The sequence below is a fragment of the Mirounga angustirostris genome, unplaced genomic scaffold (genome assembly GCF_029215605.1).
Source record: "Mirounga angustirostris isolate CCGP_5_RB_7025 unplaced genomic scaffold, mMirAng1.0.hap1 SCAF_5, whole genome shotgun sequence".
NCBI classification, from domain to species: Eukaryota; Metazoa; Chordata; class Mammalia; order Carnivora; family Phocidae; genus Mirounga; species Mirounga angustirostris.
Genome location: NW_026991713.1, coordinates 150,906,975 through 150,925,628, shown reverse-complemented (window position 1 = coordinate 150,925,628; position 18,654 = coordinate 150,906,975). Strand labels below are relative to the sequence as shown.

Sequence of the window (18,654 nt, the reverse complement as noted above, 5' to 3'; positions counted from 1 at the left end):
GAATAGTGCAGTAAGGCAAGAAAAAGAAATCACAGACATCCATGTTAGAAAAAAAGAAATAAAACTATATTCAAATGTGACGTTGCTATTCATGTGGAAAAATCCAATGGACTTCACAAAAAAGCTACTGAGCTAGTGAGTTTAGCAAAGTTGCAGGATATAAGATTTATAATACAAAACGGAATTGTATTTCTATCCTAGTAATGAGCAACTTTATACTGAAACTTTTAAAACTATCACTTATAATAATACCAAAATACATGAAATCTTTAGGATAATCTGACAAAAGATGTGCAAGCTCTGTACTTAAAAATGTTGTTGGGAGAAATTAAGGACATAAATAGAGAGAAACAACATGTTCATGGGTCGGAAGACCTACTATTGTTAAGAAGTCATTCTCGGGGTGCCTGGGGGGCTCAGTCGGTTAAGTGTCTGTCTTCAGCTCAGGTCATGATCCTGGGGCCCTGGGATCGAGTCCTGCATCAGGCTCCCTGCTCAGCGGGAAGCCTGCTTCTCCCTCTCCCTCTGCTGCTCCCCCTGCTTGTGCTCTCTCTCAAATAAATGAATAAAATCTTAAAAAATAATAATAATGAAGAAGTCATTCTCTCCAAACTGATAATACCAATTCAACAGAATCCCAAACAAAATCTTAGCAGGCTGTTTTGTATAAATTGATAAGCCGATTCTAAACTTCATAGGGATATGCAAAAAACCTGGAAGAGCCAAAGCAACTTTGGAAGAAAGAACAAAGTTGCAGGACGAACGCTACCAAATTTAAAACTTACGATAAAGCTGTAGTAATTAAGACAGTGCAGTACCAGCATAAAGATCAATAAATAGATCACTGGAGTAGAGGGTCCCAGATTGACCCACATATACAGACAACTGAGTTTGGCAAAAGTGCAAAGGTAACTCAGTAGAGAGAGACATCCATACGCAAAAAGCATGAACTCTGATCTATAACTTGCGCCACATGCACAAATCAAGTCAAAATGGACCATATATCTCAACATAAAACCTAAAACTATAAAACACCTATAAGAAAACACAGGAAATAATCTCGACAATTTAGGATTAGGCAAAGATTTCTTAAATACGATAACTAAAAGCATAACCCATAAAAGAACAGATTGATAAACTGAACTTTACCAAAATTAAAAACGTCTGCTCTTTGAAAGACACTGTTAAAAGATTTAAAAGACAAGTCAGACTGATAGGAAATATTTACGGATCACATACCTGAAAAAGAATCTGTATTTAGGATATATAAAGAACTCTTGAAACTCAGTAATAAGAAAATAAACAATCCAGTAAATGAGTAAAAGGTTAGACATTTCACAGAAAAATGGCAAGTAAGCACATGAAAATAGGCTTGACACAGTAGTCATCTGGAATATGCAAATTAAAAGCACAATAAGAGGGGGCGCCTGGGTGGCTCAGTTGGTTAAGCGACTGCCTTCGGCTCAGGTCATGATCCTGGAGTCCCGGGATCGAGTCCCGCATCGGGCTCCCTGCTCAGCGGGGAGTCTGCTTCTCCCTCTGATTCTCCCCCTCTCATGCTCTCTCTCTCTATCTCATTCTCTCTCTCAAATAAATAAATAAAAAATAAAAGCACAATAAGAAACCATAACATGCTTATTAGAGTGGCTATAATTAAAAAGACTGACCATACCAACTATTGACAGAGATGTGGAGCAACTGGAACTCTCATGCATTGTTGGTAGGGAACGTAAAAGGATACAACAACATGAAAAGTAATTCGGCCATTTTTAAAAAGTTAAACACACACCTACCATATGATCCAGCCATCCCACTCCTAGGTATTTGCCTAAGGGGAAGAAAGCATATGTCCATACAAAGACTTGTATATGAACGTTCAGATAGCTTTCATTTGTAATAGCCAGAAACTGAAAATACCCAAATGGCCATCAACAGTGAAGAGATATATAAAGTGCAGACTATCTATACCTCTCAGCAGTAAAAAAGGAATTAACTATTGATATACTCAACAATATGAACGAATCTCATCATGATAATGCTGAGTGAAAAGAAACACACTAAAAAGAGTACATACTATTAAAAATCCACTTCTATGAAACCTTACAATAGGCAAATGAATCTACAGTGACAGAAAGCAGATCAGTGGCTACGTGGAGAAGGGGGCAAGAGGGTGTTGAGGGTAGGGTTCCAAAGGGGTAGAAAGATAATTTTGGAGTTAGTGGATATTTCCATTATCCTTATTGTGGTGAAGGTCTCAAAGATGTCTATGTGTGTCAGAATTGATTACATTGTATACTTTAAACCTGTGCTATTTATTGTGTATCAATTACGCCTAATAAAGCTGGAAAAAAAGTAACTGCCTAAACTTTATAATATCCATTTTAAATTGTCTTTTTTTCACCACATACTAAAAATCTTTCATTGTAGCAAAGCAATTGATGTAACTGCTTCAAGTACACCTTTCCCTTTGACCTTTCCTCTATATAAACAGCACTGTAAAAGTAAATTACTATTGGATGGAAAAGTGAACAAACTGGTCTCTCGGGATTGCACAGTGGTCTGTTCACTGGCTCCAAATGAAGCCCAAATGTTTAGCTAAACTACCAGTCCTGAATATTGGTCACTTAATACTGAAACTATTACAACCACGAGCCACCCTAGAGCAATTCATTAATTCAATGAACACTTATTGCACATGTACTCTGTCTGGCATTGTTTTAAGTATTAGATTTCATGCAGAACGGTCACTGCCAAGTTACAAAGCCATTCTGCATCTACTCTGGGGATCATCTGTAAGTTTTTAGTCATTGCATTTAAATAACACAACTAAAGAACATCAGTGGAAACAGGCTGATCCTTCTAATACAAAGTCAAGATAATAAATGCTACTGATGAGATGATTAAGGAATTATACACTGGCAGCTTAGAATTTCAGAATGAAGGTATCTCTTGAAACCTAAGTGAATTCAGGACAAAGATTCAAAAAGTACTCCCATACATAGCTGGAAGAGCAGAGCCTGGCAGCTACAAGAGGTCCCGCCAGCTGGGAAATATAAAAAGATGTGAAAAACTTAGGTAGACTGAGAAAGACAAATACCGTATAATTTCACTTATATGTGAAATCTAAAAATGAACAAACAGAACAGACTCTTAAGTCCAGAGAACTGGTGGTTGCTGGAGGGGAGGTGGATAGGGGGATGGGTGAAATAGATAAAAGGGATTAAAACTTCCAGTCATAAAACAAATAAGTCACAGAGATGAAAAGTACAATGTAGGGAAAAGAGTCAATAATATTGTAACAACAGTGTATGAAGGCAGATGGTGACTCCACTTGTCACGGTGAGCACTGAGTCATGCCCTGAACTGCTGAAGTAATGCGTTGTACACCTGAAACCAATAATATTATATGTCCATCATTCTTCAATAATAGTAAGTAAACTTAGGTAGACAGATCCAAAATAATTTACATAAAAAAAATAACAAGGAAGCTTTAAGTAAATTCTTTGTTTGTATCAAAGACAACAAACACTCTGTGCCATAGTGTATTCTTTAATTTTGGAGAGTTCTATGCTAACCAGACCAAGGACAGTAATTACATCTGATAGAAGATGTAAGCTTATTTACTCATCACAAAGAAAATTCAATAGGTCCACATCTCTTGCCACAAATACAGGCTAATTTACAGCTTATCAAGGCTATCCATTTGAAAACCTTTTACTCTCTTTTTTTCCCCCTGCAGTGGTACTTCTCTTTTCTATTAAAGAACTCAATAAACTCACGCAATGGACATAAAAGTTAACAAGTATCCCTTGTTAGAGATAATTGTTGATGACACTGTGCTTCACATTCCCTTAGAAACTGTTATTCCTTTCCTAAAATTTTCGGTTGCCTCCGAACTGTCATGTTCATATGCTCAAAGGAACAATTTTACTAAACGATAAGCTTTTAGTGAATTTTGACTGACATAATGATTCCTTGTCACATGTTCTAAACACATCATACCCAAATTTATATCCACATTAAACATTGCTAATCTTCTAAATATTCTACAACCATTGCACTCCAGACCACAGGCTCTGCAAGCATGATTTGTAAATATTCTTATTCCCATAAAGAAGCAATAACCATTAAAACAAAAGATAAAAAACCAAACCAGTATTCAGTTACTTTGCCTTCTGGTTTTTGTTTTTCAGATTTTTTAAAAATAAAAATGGTTCTGGGCGCCTGGGTAGCTCAGGCATTAAGTGTCTGCCTTCGGCTCAGGTCACGATCCCAGCGTCCTGGGATTGAGCCCCGCATCGGGGGGAAGACTGCTTCTCCCTCTCCCACTCCCCCTGCTTGTGTTCCCTCTCTCACTGTGTCTTTCTCAGCCAAATAAATAAAATCTTAAAAAAAAATAAATAAAAATGGTTCTGTTTTAGGTAAAATGTTAAGTATCAAAAGGGAGACACCCTCCACTGCCAGGTGTTAACGTGAACACCCCATCGTGGAATTTTCTACCTCACCTGCAATAGTTACTTCCGTTAAGATGCTGAAAGGGTACCTGCTGGACACCAAGGACACCCACATCTGTGTTATTTCAAGATATCTCCACTGTCAATATTGCCCTACTATTACATTTCCTTTTGGAGGAAAATGCTGTCCCACGGCCTGACACCCACTGGCAATCTGTAACGTGCCAGGCACTGTGCTAACACATGTATGTGCAACACTTCCACCCCCCCTCACAGCAGTGCTCCGATGGCACCTTTTACAGCGAGGCAGAGTATGAAGGACTTCAACAACTTTCCCAAGGTCACAGAGCTATTTCCCATTAGTAATAGCTCAAAGGAAATCTTGAACCCGTCAGCAGTGAATCTGCCAAGTCAGGCCTCGAGTGGGACCACACTTGCCGGAGAATAGGGACTCGTCTAACCATGAGCACCAGGTGTTTCTTTATTCTCAGTGGGGTAGTTGGACAATATGCCTTAACAAGGAGGAGAAACAGTGCTGTGACAGGACTAGGTGTGCATAACCATTTGTCTTCCATGCTTTGGCTCTCAGTACCCCTGGGTACCATAGTCTTGCAAAGTCAGGCAAGGTCTCTTCTGTAAGAGAAGACTATTTTAGAACTATGGCGTAACCTAACTAGTAGCATGATGATTGCTCCTGACCACGTGTAAAGTGGTGTTAAATGCTGAAAACAATTCTGGTTTAAAATCCTATCAGTGTTTATCATATGAGCAAGTAATACAGTATGAAGTTATAACCGATAAGATGCCGAGATGAGGCATCGTCATTCCTCCCAGGATTCAACATTTCATTCGTGACAACACGGAATCGTGGTTTCGAATGGTAAGCCTGGCGCCCTGGGGAGACACTGCTAGTCTGGCTTTCCACAGCCCTCTGAAAATAACCTATCGTATATGCTACTGGGGTTTCATGGCTAATACACGCATAAGCGAAGTCTACAAAACACACACGCTCACCCTCACAGAATATCTTTACACTCTTTTGCTATCTTTAAGATGTAGAGTAAAACTCACTTAAATTCAGACTTCACTAACATAGGAGCAAGAACTGGTTGAATAGCTTCTGCACTTTCTTTGTCTATTAAGAAAGGCTATTAAGTAGAGAACATAATAAACAAGATCTCTCAGCTACTTAAACTACAGAAACTACAACTGAAGCACACTAGAAAAGTCTCTTTACGTACAGAATACATGTAAATTATTTAGAATCACTTAACAGATTCTTTGTAGCCACGAGGCAACGTATTAGCCTAAATTCTACACACACTTACTCAGAAGTGCATTTCAATTGTTTTATACTTTCCATAACTCAGATAAATTCTTCCCCTAATTAGACTAAATCTAGGTAGGGATAGGATGTTTAGATTTTCCTCCTCCTCCATTATTTAATGCTACTTTTTGAATTATATTTATCAGTCATCAGAAAATCCAAAATTCATTGAGTGGAAATCCCATGTCTGGGAAAGTGATCTTGTCATTTTAGGTGAGGCAACGGAGGAAGGACCCTGACCAGCCCAGAGATCACCTGCAGGGGGGATGCAGGCCTCTCTCTATCTCCTGCGCCACGTGTTTCCCGCTATCCATAAGAGCTGCCTCCTCCCTGCTGGACATCCACGCTGTGAACTTTTCTATTTTGAATGATGCTATCTCTGAAGAGTTAATTAGTAAAGAATGAAGCTAACTACCTCTTTTTTTTTTTGTATTTTTTTAATTATTATGTTATGTTAATCACCATACATTACATCATTAGTTTTTGATGTAGTGTTCCATGATTCATTGTTTGCGTATAACACCCAGTGCTCCATGCAGAACGTGCCCTCCTTAATACCCATCACCAGGCTAACCCATCCCCCCACCCCGCTCCCCTCTAGAACCCTCAGTTTGTTTTTCAGAGTCCATAGTGTCTCATGGTTCGTCTCCCCCTCCGATTTCCCCCCCTTCATCCTTGCCCTCCTGCTATCTTCTTCTTCTTCTTTTTTTTTTTAACATATAATGTATTATCTGTTTCAGAGGTACAGGTCTGTGATTCAACAGTCTTACACAATTCACAGCACTCACCAAAGCTAACTACCTCTTAAAGAAAAAAATTATTTCAGAATATAGAATAAGCTATACTACATCACATGCATTTTAACCATTTTTTCCAGGAGCTGATAAGGGTACCTCCAGAAATCGACATTCTTTTATTTCGGCCCCATAAACTGATTTCAAAAGGGATACAATTGGCAGGGGCCTAGGGTCTCAAGACAGAGATTCTTCCATGTAATTAATAATATTCAATGTAGTTAATAACTTAACTTATGCAGGAAATTAAACCCATAATACTGATCTCATTGTCATTAAAATCCCAAATGTATTCTTTTCCAGTTTTTGAGCAGGTTCGGTAAAATTCAGAATATACAAAGTCTTAGCATATTAGGTATTTGTTGAAACTCTATCTGAAAGAATAAGCACTAATCTATAAACCAAAAGAAAATGATCTGAGTTATATTTTTAAGATTTTATATATATATATACATATAGTAATTTTAAAAACTGAGATGCTATAAGCTACTCAATTTGAGTTCTTAGAAATGCTCTAGTAAATTATAACTTGCTAGAAGACACTGGCCTGTATTCGTAGTCAGGCAAATTTAGTAAAGTTCTTTGGTGGAAAATTAAATAAGTAAAAATGCTCATATCTTTACCGCAGGGGGTGGGGGCGGAAAGAAGAATCTAGGCAATAAAGACACTAATGTAACATATGTCAATATGGCAGAGTGGTTAAGAGGAGGGTATTCAGCCTACAAAAGTAATACAACTGTATTTATGCCTTAAAATGAAACAAACCACCTCTCCCAAGTGTGAATATAGTATTACTACTTTATATAAATACAACTGTGTTTCTAATATTTAAATAATAAAAATTATGGCATATTCAAGCTACCAGTGGTGTGGTTTTCCTGAATATAGAAGGAAGACAGAGCTGGAAGCACACTCATCTCAAAATTAAAGGGTAAAAAACCAAAGTCAAATTCCATTTTTAAACTAGTGTTCCAATGGTTATTAAGAGATAGGAATCAGGAGTCAGATTTCAAGATGCCAAGAATTGAAATGTGCAATTCATTTTCTTTTTATACAAAAGATGAAACTAAGTTAACATCTGCAATCCAGAATATAAAATTTAAAGTCTTGATGTGAAGTGAATTCTTACTTTTAAGGTGAACTCCCAGTCCTTTCCATTCACAAATAGGACTTGATTTATTAAGCTCCCTGCTTTGTATCTCCAGAGTTGATCAAAGCACATTTTCTTAGTACAATCTGTATTGTTCCAAGTGTTTTATAAACATCTTTTTTGAGAGTTTACAGGAGTGATCTGAAATCATATCCAAGGTTTCATCCTATGAGTCAGTTATTCTTAAAAGGAAACAGAATTTCTGTCTTTATCACCTTTATTTCCCTCACTGTCACAAATCTAATTCTAATCTGCCACAGAATTTTTAAAAAATCATTGGTAGGATCATCAGTAGAAATTACTGGCATTAAATACTAGGCAGGGCAAAGTGAAAAAAGGGCATAATTTTATCACAGGGACATGAAAATTACAGGTCTACACAATATCTGAACTTTCATAAGTCTCTTAGCCAATAAGGATAACTCTCAAGGCTTGTCTACCATCTAGTCCTACACTGATACCCCAAATCTGTATTTCCTATCCTCATCTGAGACCCAAACTGTCCATCCAGCTGCCTGCTGGACAGGTTCATCTGAATTTATTCATTCATATAGATATTTACTGAATACCTACTACATGCCAAGTATATTAATGGGAGACTCTGGAGATTCATAGCCAAGACAACAGTCCTGTCTTCATGGGGTTTCAAACTGTGAAGGAAGCCAAACTAATCAAATAATCATAAAAATATATAACACACAAATGGTGATTAGCCCTATGTGCCAGTCTAAGCTAGTCTAAAAATGAACTCAGTTTACTCACTGCACTCTGGTCTGCTTGCCCCCTGAGCCCTTATTCTTGGATGGAAATGGTGCCATTTCCAGGTTACCAAAGCCACAAACTTGGGAGGCATTCTTGACCTTCCCTTCCTCCTCAGATCTCCTCATTCTCTGGGTCCCGCCTGCACTCCCAGAGTAGATGTACATGGTTGGCTCTACCCAGAACGACCTTTCCTTACTTCTTCTGGGAACTCCCAAAGTGGTGGTGGTAGAAAATTCCAATGAAGGCATAAAACCCAAGGCCATGAGGGTCCCTGGGATTTTAAAAACTAAAGCTAGAGGGAGAAGCTCTTTCTTCCTCTTAGTTGAAGAGTGTGAAAATAGCCCCTGTCCTGTGGAGAAACTGGAGGCAGCAGACCTAGGAGCAAGAATCCCTGTGAGAATGAGTACCACTCCCAACCCTTCAAGCCCCTGAGCTTGTCCAGGTTTCTGCAGCACTTCATTCCTTTTGGACCTTCTCCAGGAACCTCCCAATTCATCCCCCTTGTGACTTAATGTTTGGGCAGGGTTTCTATTACCTGTAGCCAGGATTCCTAATACCTCCTAAACCTTTCAGCCTATGACTTACCCAAATTCAATTACAAATGCCCTAGTTCAGGTCCTCATCAACTCCCACCTGGACCCACTTAACAGCTTGATGGGTCTTCTGTCCCCATCCTGCCCCTTGCATCCAGCATCCCCAAATACAGTCACCAGAGTGATCATATCACCCTTCCCATGCTGGACAATTCAATGGCTCTCCTTGATATGGACAAAATCTAAATTCCTCAACAGAATACACCCAACTCTCTATAATCAATCTTCCTCCCCAGCCAAGCAACTGTTACTCCCTGCCTCATATTTTATGCCTTGATTATATGGATTACATGGGCTTCAGCTTAGACAGACAAAGACATACACATCATGCTGAACTAGTAAGGAGGACATCTTCCTTTCGAAAACTTTGGAAACCTAAAGAAATTCAAGACAAGTGGTTTTGTTTAGACTCACTTCTAGGCATCAAGCGATCCCATCTACATCTGTCTTTTATGATATAAGTAATTCTAAATATGGCTGCTATACAGTATCTGGTGTTAGGGCACATGGCATACACAGCAGCAAGCAGCCAGAAGAGAGAAGTCCTGATCACCTAACCATCTTTGTGGACGGACCACAAGCGTCTCCTCCTCCAGGAGGTGTTCTCACCCAGATCCAGAAGAGTCCCGCCTCCTCCTTCTGCATCTCTCCGCTGTCCTCTGTGCACACTCCTCACATAGCACTGTGCTCTTGTTCCTTGAGGACAGAGCCACATTCCACTCACCTCTGGCTCCCTGAGCCCTGTGAGGTGCTCAGTGCATATGGAACACTTACAATGTTCACAGAATGATGCATGCATTCTGAGCTATGCAGAACCCTGAAAGGCAACTTTCTAAATAAAAGCGGATGAAAGGGGGCAATTGGGTGTTAGGTTAGGAAACCTGGTCTTCTTCATATTGATTCAGATGAGAATACTTGCAAACACAGAAGATGTTTAATGCCTCTAACCCACTGTATAGTTAACCAGCTGACCATTTTGCACCAATTTCTTACATGGGAGATGCCTAGAAATAAGTTATGATTTTTTTTTTAAAGATTTTATTTATTTATTCATGAGAGACAGAGAGAGAGACAGAGGCAGAGGGAGAAGCAGGCTCCCCGCGGAGCAGGCAGCCCGATGCGGGACTCGATCCCAGGACCCTGGGATCATGACCTGAGCCGAAGGCAGATGCTTAACCGACTGAGCCACCCAGGCGTCCCATAAGTTATGATTTTTTAACTTATAAAAAAACTTCAGAGAGAAGCCCATACAAGCAACAAAAGAAAAATAAATTGGATTTAATCAAAATTTAAAACTGCCTCAAAGAACAAGAAAATGAAAAGACAATCCACAGGATGGGAAGAAAACTGGACTATTTGTGTTTTAATAAGGATATGGGTATGTGCATGTGTGTATCCAGAATATGTAAAGAACTCATACAATTCAACAATAAAAACACAACCTAATTTTTTAAATGGAAAAAGAATGTGAACAGGTATTTCTCTAAAAAAAAAAAAAGATATACAAGTGGCCAAGAAGCACATGAAAAGATGTTCAGCATCATGAGTCATTAGGGCAATGCTAATCAGAACCACAAGAAGACACCACTTCACACTCATGGGGATGGCTGCCATGAAAACAACAGCAAAATGACAAGTGCCGGGCAGGATGTGAAGAAACTGGAATCCTTCAATATTGCTGATGAGAATGTAAAATGGGACAGCCACTTTGGAAAACAGTTTGGAAAAAAGTTAAACACAGAGTTACCATAAGACCCAGCAACTCTACTCTTAGGTCTGCATCCAAGATAAGTCTGCCCAAAAACTTGCACATGAATGGTCACAGTGGTATTATTCATAATAGCCAAACCATGGGAAACACCCAAATGCCTATCAACGGATGAATAAACAAAATATGGCATATGCAGGCAATAGAATATTACTTAGCCACAGAAAGGAATGAAATTCTGATGCATGCTACAGCACAGATGAACCTCAAAAACATGCTAAGTGAAAGAAGCCAGACACGAAAGGCCACATGCTTTATAACTCCATTCATATAGCATATCCCGAACAGGCAAATCCACAGACACAGAAAGCAGCTCAGTGGTTGCCAGGGGCTGGAGAGAGAGAAGAATGAAGAGAGACTACTAATGGGGATGGGCATTCTTTCTGGGGTGATCAAAGTGTTCTGGGATTAGGTAGGGAGGTTCGGTGCACAGCTCTGAAGATACTAAAGTCCATTAACTTGTGTGCTTTAAAGGTATGAGCTGAAATTTACAGTATACTACACAAAATCATATAGTGACACCTCTGTGCAGGGGCCTTACTGAATCACTCTGCCTGCTACAGGATAACCTGTTGTAAAAGACACACAATCTGTTCAGAGGAGGAAATGATTTATTTTCCTACCACTAAATCCCCACAGCGACCAACCATAAAATCCGATCCAAAGTAAAAAGAGCAAAGAACAAAAGAGCACACGATTTGCAATACGCTGGCAGGTATGAAATGGAATTAACCGAAGACTGAACAAAAAAAAAAAAAAAAAAAAAATGTTTAGCAGCACTGCTCGCTTCCCTTTGATTACACAGATTTAAACAAGTCAAAGTCCTTTTTAGCTCATGAAAAAATGAAAAACAAGCATTCCCTCCTGTAACAAAATTAACATCCCACAGAAGGTCTGTTTGTACTTGGCCGTCATGAACCTTTCATCTCCGAGCACTGCTAAATTAAACAAGCCTATGTTGTATTGAACTCAGTGAGCCAGACACCCTGGCAGGCTCCTCACTTCATCAGTGGGTGCTGAAGAACATTAGAAATAAAGAAATGGTGAGAATGACGGGGATGGTGGCTATAAAGTAGCTTCGACTTCACTCAGTCAGACATTTCAAGTATCTACAATAATGAAACATTCTAACAACTCTGAGACCCCTTTCTCTGCTGGTGTTTGTAAGAAGAGAGCACAGACTTTGGAGCCTGAGAGATATGAATTCAAGTCACTGCTTAGTTTGGTTTTTAACATACTAGCTGAGCGCCCAAGGACAACTTTCCTAACTAAGGCATTTCATGCTCTCAAACTGGGTGATTACATCGATCCTCCGAGTTTATAAGGACAAAATGAGGGAATGCCAACTGCTCAAGATGCAAATCGCCACCACTCTCAACGCTTCACAGAAAATGCTCCTTTTAGAGCTTATATCATAGTATAAGTAATTGACATCAGCCATGCTTTTTCTACCCTGAGGACATCTAAACAACCAAAGGTCCTATGAAGATTTCATATTAAATAAATTGTCCCCTCCCATAGAACTGAAAGTAAGAAAGCCATCAATAAAGTCTGTTTTAAATGTATTAAATCAGGGCATGACACAAAGCATTCATTCACCTAAAAGGTATTTAAAAGTACTGAACTGAGAGAGACGCACCAAGAGAAACACTTACTATTAGAAAGAAATGCCTATTTTTCAGTGCAATAATTGGTAACCTTTCTGGAAAGATTGATGCCATCTGATTATAATTCCCAAGTGTCACTAATCAGTTCTTAAGGTAAAAGAAAAAGGAAGTGGGATGGTTTCGAGCACTCCAGAAAAGATGTAGGAGGATATCCTTTCCCACTGACAGCAATTAATGTTTGAATGATGGCTGCTAGAACATTCAGACTGAAAAACTTTGTCACATTAGAATAGACTGAAATCTATTTAAAACAAAACTTACTAGGTTTAACATACACAAACACAACCCTCCCCATGACCTGGGTCTCCTCTCTGAACAAACCAAACGGGCACGAAGGCCAAGTTTGCATGGAACTCTCATATTTGTCATCACACTGCTATGATGTGATTAGCCATGCTCCCATGTTGGAAGTCTATTTAAAGAGGGCATCTGGACACTGCAGTAATAGACAAGAGTCAGACTCCCTCTGCCCAGCTCCATATTTCTATCACACCCACCACGACGCAAAGCTTCCAGGGTCAGCAAGGAAGGAAATTTCTCAAGGAGGATGGAACGGTCAGAAGCTGGAGATTTCCCTAGGGAGTTTCTCTAAGCCCTGTGCTCACTTTGGAACTTGAGGCCCAAAGCTACTGCTCTCCACCCCTCTTCACCTCACAGGGGTAATAATAATGCCTTTGTGAGAGATCAACCCAGGTATGCAGACTGCAGAAGTCAGCCTGGGGTGCTTCCTGGGGATCTAAGCTGCATATAGGCACTTAAAAATGTCTTTCCACTCCTGAAGTTCCATACTCTCACCCTGATCATGAAACCATTTCATCTGAGTATTCTACCACCACAAATTCTGGATATGAAGACAGCTTTTCTTCTTTCCAACTTTCCAATCAAATAACCACTTATACTGCCAGTCTAAACTTTAAGCTTCATGCCTAAAATAGGAAGAAATCGTTACAAATGCACAAAATCCAACTCATACATAAGAATGCCTTAAAATCTGTTTAAATACAGTATAACAATTTTTACAAATGCAGCTAAGAGGGGAAATAAAGGATGAAGTCTTAATTTTAATTAAGACTTTGGTTTAACTACTACTAGTAATTCCTCACTTTTCAGGAGTATTTTTAGAAATAAGGTTTTAAAGCATGCGATTAAAGAAATTAACTCATCAGTGAAATGAAAGCTACCATATAAGCAAATTCCTATACTACCACAGAAAAGAGTTTCAAGAACCCAGAACTTTGGTTATTTTATAAAACAAACACAAGGTTATACCATTAGCCACAAAATATCCAAGGGAAAAGTCCAGGAAATCTCATTAATTTAGACCCCACTAATGAAGACTCAGTAGTTTCCTTTTAGGTCTGCCTAGATTTGACTTTTGGACTATTTATTTAGTAAGGGGTTGCTAAGGAAATTAAAGGACAAATAAAAATTGCTAGGGGATTATTTAATCAATTTAAAATTTTTTACATGCAAATAACCGCTGCTAAAGTACTAATTAAAATCTAGCTCATGCGTTCTTTAGAATCCCATATTCCAGTGGAAACAAAATGTATGAAACAAAAGTCTACAACAGCTTAAATCTATTAAGTGCTTGCTCCATGCGCTCTGTTTATTTTGGCTGTGAAAAACTGGTTTAGGAGTCAGAAAAGCTTAGAAGGCAGGATACTGGACAAAGATTTATACATTCTTCTCAATGGCTGGCAATCTATTTCTCCACTTCTATTTTTAATAAATGCTGAACCGCACAATTAAAATATAACTCAATTTCTCTCCATTATAATTTAAAATCTGGGGTATTTACTTTATTCTTGTCTTCAAATAACATAACTGAAAAATATTCCCAGGTCTATAATACTAAACATCCTAGGATTCTTGAATTAACATCTGGTATCTTACCTAGATACTTACTTTGCCCTTAACAGCAAGAGTAAAAAACAAACAAACAAAGCAGATTTAAAACACAGCAGTACATGTGATTCTGAAAATAAATGGGATATAGTCTAAATCAATAATCCAAATAAAGTATCACAAAATGTTACTGTAGCAAGTGTCACTACAATTATGTATGTCTAGATTTAGGTGCATTTAGAAGTCACAGATACTAGTCTTCTCCAAGAAATTAAATTTCTTAATTAAAATTTAAGGCACGTCTCACATCTGAGTTCTAACTCAACAATACCAATATACACCAATCATTAATTCCTTCAAAACAATTTGAGTGTCTGCCATGTACATGCCAGGTGTCACACCAGTTGCTGGATGGAAGCTGGTGGATAAAACATACTTGGTCCCAGCCTCAAAAATGTGAACTTGGAATGAAAAGACAAGCACCCACATGAAACACAATCTATATTATAAGAAGATGCATTTCATATATAGCAAAAAAAGATGAATTTTAGTTGACTTTTTATTAAGTTAAAGAACAAACACTAGGACAATGACACAGTTGGTGTCTGTTTCATGGGAGACTTTAAGTAACTCTTATTTGATTGAAATAAAATCTAAAACAAACATAAATTTGAGTTCACGTTCATATCAGAAACTGGTAAAATACTCTGGACAGATGGGATTTGACATCGATATTCACAGGTTTACATTTAAACACATATTCACATAACTGACAAACTCAACAAGTATTTCATTGTCACCTGAGTTTGTGAATCCCATTCTCTATGCTATTCTGCAATCGGGATCCATGCTCGAAAGACCTTAACAAGTTAATTTTTAAAGCTTTTTCAAGCTCCACTATAAATGAATAAAAAACAAGAGTACTGCTCCCCACAGAGGAAAACCTTTGGTATCCAAAACAATTAGTTAGTTGCCAATAATTTAAAAATATTTATAATGAGGTAATCAGGGCAACAGAACTAAAAACAAAAGACTCAACATATTTCAACATTTTCATCATATTAAAGCCCAAGAGAGTGTCTCACTTAGACATGAGAATCACAGGTTATATTCTCAGTAAGAAAATTCTTCATGTAAGTAAGAATGTCAAATGAAAGGGGTCTTTGAAAACATAAAAGGCTTATTTCAATCAAAAACCTTGCTATCTCAAAGATACCATTTTTTTTTCTCTCCTATTGGATGGGCAAAGATTAAAGATTAACAAAACTCTGTGGGCAGGGTATGGAAAACAAGACTCTCATTGACTTGGTGGGGGTGGGTGGTGGTGATAAACTGGTAGTCTTTACAGAGGGCAGTTTACCATATGTATCAACATTTAAAATGTGCATCATCTTTGACTCTACAGTCATACTTCTAGGAAGATAAATGAACAAGTATACAATGGTGTGAGTACAGGGTTAATCAACATGCCATTATCCACTAAAAACAATCTAAATGGTCATCAAAGGAATGATTAAATAAACCATGGTGCCTCCAAACAATGAAATATACGAGAGTCAGTAAAATCATCATGTACAGTTACACATACCTTTTACAATTCATGTGTAGAGATATATAATATACACTGTTGCGTTAAAAGACTACCATATGTAGTGTAAACCAATATATTTAATAATTTGTATATGAATACTTCTATATCCATAGAAGTATGTTCACCAAAATATAAATGGCAGTCATTTCTGTGTGACAGGAGTTAGGTGTTTACTTGTGTCAGTATGTTGTTTTATACTGATGGAAGATTTTTCTATTATAATAAGAAAATACAACATATCTCATTTAAGGAAAGAAGTGCTGCTATCTCACCAAATGTGCCTTCAAATCCCTTCAGTTCCCTGTTTTAAAAACAAAGTTTTCACTGAATGTTGTAAGTATACAGAACCACCAAGCAGTTTATGGGTTTCCACCTGCTGGATCTCCTTAGTACCAAACTTCAAGACAATGAAGCCACGGGAATTTAAAGATTAGATTCAAAGAAGTAAAGAAAGCCAAATAACCTTGTTCAAACAACCCATGTTCCTGGCATCCACCTTAAGAACCCCAGGTTCCATGAACGTAAAATACTCCTAGAACATTCTCCCTCTTACATCTTAGGAAAGCAGGCTGCGGAGAAGAATTTTCACAACAGTGGGGGGTGGGGAGAGGTTTCTTTAAAAAGAAAAAAAATAAAATTAAATCATAAAAAACTTACCTCAGTAAAAATATTTAATTATCTTCCTGTCTTACATTCTCTTTCTTAGCACCTTTACTGTGAGCCTGTGGGGGGAAAAAGTAAAAATTACTTTTTACTGAATACCTATTATATGCCTGGTGGGGATGGTCACAGAAAGCCTCCTGGAGAGCAGGAAGTCCAAGATAAATTGGAAAGAACAAAACAGAAGTTACTAAGAAGGGATGGTTGGGAAGGAAATTGAGAAGTTGCAAGTGTAATCAAATAACTTTTCCTAAATTGTTCAAGAACCTGTAAATGACGCATTCAACAAACAGGTCTAAAGCACCGTAACAGGTTACGAATTGGGTTGCTAGGGCGCCTGGGTGGCTCAGCTGGTTAAGCGACTGCCTTCGGCTCAGGTCATGATCCTGGGGTCCCAGGATCGAGTACCGCATCGGGCTCCCTGCTCAGCAGGGAGTCTGCTTCTCCCTCTGACCTCCCCTCTCTCATGCTCTCTCTCTCTCAAATAAATAAATAAAATCTTAAAAAAAAAAAGGGTTGGGTTGCTAGACTCAGAACATCTGCATTTGAATCTCAGCTCTAGCACTTACTAGCATGTGTGGTCTTCAGCAAGTTCCTCAACCTTGGTGTGCCTTGATTTCCCCATATGTCTAATAATAGTACCCAATTCATAGGATTGCTGAGGATTGTATGAGTCCACATCAGGGACTGTAAAACAGCTCCTGGAACATAATAAGTGTTAATTTTTATTTTTATTAATATATGCTCTTACATAATAAGTCTATTTACCTCTCACCACCACCATTATTATCATTGTTATTATTGCAAAATGACATAATCCTCATCCTCAAGGGGCTTACAGTATACTGGTGAGATAAGAGTTACCCAGATACATAACATAAGGCTAAAGAAAGATCAAAGTCAATTATTCGTTCATTTATTTAACAAATACCAGAGTGTCTATACTTTGCCAGGTCTTTTGCTGGGCATTTTTTTTTTAAGATTTTATTTATTTATTTGAGAGCAAGAGAGTGAGCTAGAGAGCACAAGCAGGGGGAGCAGCGGAGGGAGAGGGAGAAGCAGGCTCCCTGGTGAGCAAGGAGCCCAATGCAGGGGCTCGATCCCAGGATCCCGAGATCATGACCTGAGCTGAAGGCAGATGCCTAACTGAGCCAACTAGGCACCCCTCCCGGGCATTTTTGATGGACGGACAGATGCAGTTTCTCTCCGCAGTTTCCAGTCTATCAAGACCCATGCTACAGGGTAGACAAGCTGCACAAGGAGACAGATACTTTTCCTCAGTGGGTGTGGGGCACTATGTATCCGAACGGGCAGAATGAGGTAGCAGAACATTCTGGGTGGAAGGGACAGCGTTATAGGAAACACAGGGCCTTTGGGGAATGCTAAGAAGCCTTGTTGTCAGGGTGCATCTGACTGAGCAATGAGTAGTGAGGCCAAAAAGTAGGAGGGGCCTCAAGTGCCCCATTGAGTTTGCTCCCTGATCTCAAGCACACTGATTACCCTGCTAAAATGGAATCACAGCTTACTTTTAACTTCAATTCTAATACCTTACTGTTTTTTTTCATGGTTTCTTTTTTCCTCTTTCCAAAGTGACAGGGGTAAGAGGAGGAAAAAGAAAAAAACCCAGCAGCCTCAACCCACATTGACGCTGGTGGCGGAAGCAGCACTAAGTGATGAGTTTCATATGTTCTTTTTTAATTCCTCCAACATTCTGATATGGAGAGAATTGTTCCTTTTACAGACGAGGGAACTGAGGCTCAGAGAAGTCAAACGGGATCTCCGAAGACCACAGAACTAATAAATGCAGACACAGATTTAAACTGCAAGTTTGACTCCCAAAGCTCTTTCTCTTAGGCAAAAATATATAAGGGATTTTGCAGAATTTAAAGTCTGTTAAAAACGACTTATAAATTCAGGGTCTGTCGATTTCTGTGCTTACACAGAAAAACAGCTTTCATACGCACAGTCAAAACCACTCAGAGAAGATAAAGAGATCTCACAAAAGCACCAAAAAAGATAAATTACATATAAAAAATTTTA

General features: G+C 38.6%; 1 protein-coding gene across 5 annotated transcripts in view; it reads right to left on the bottom strand.

Moving 5' to 3' along the window:
* MRTFB (myocardin related transcription factor B) overlaps positions 1 to 18,654 on the bottom strand; it is a 193,569-nt gene that overhangs the window by 166,011 nt on the left and 8,904 nt on the right. For 4 of the 5 annotated variants that reach the window (XM_064592569.1, XM_064592572.1, XM_045875001.3 and 1 more), the window contains exon 2: positions 16,612 to 16,676. The gene's annotated coding sequence lies outside the window, so the exon portion shown is untranslated. Of the gene's footprint in view, positions 1 to 16,611; positions 16,677 to 17,183; positions 17,366 to 18,654 lie in introns of those variants that run through there. The other variant, XM_064592570.1, reaches the window with a different exon arrangement.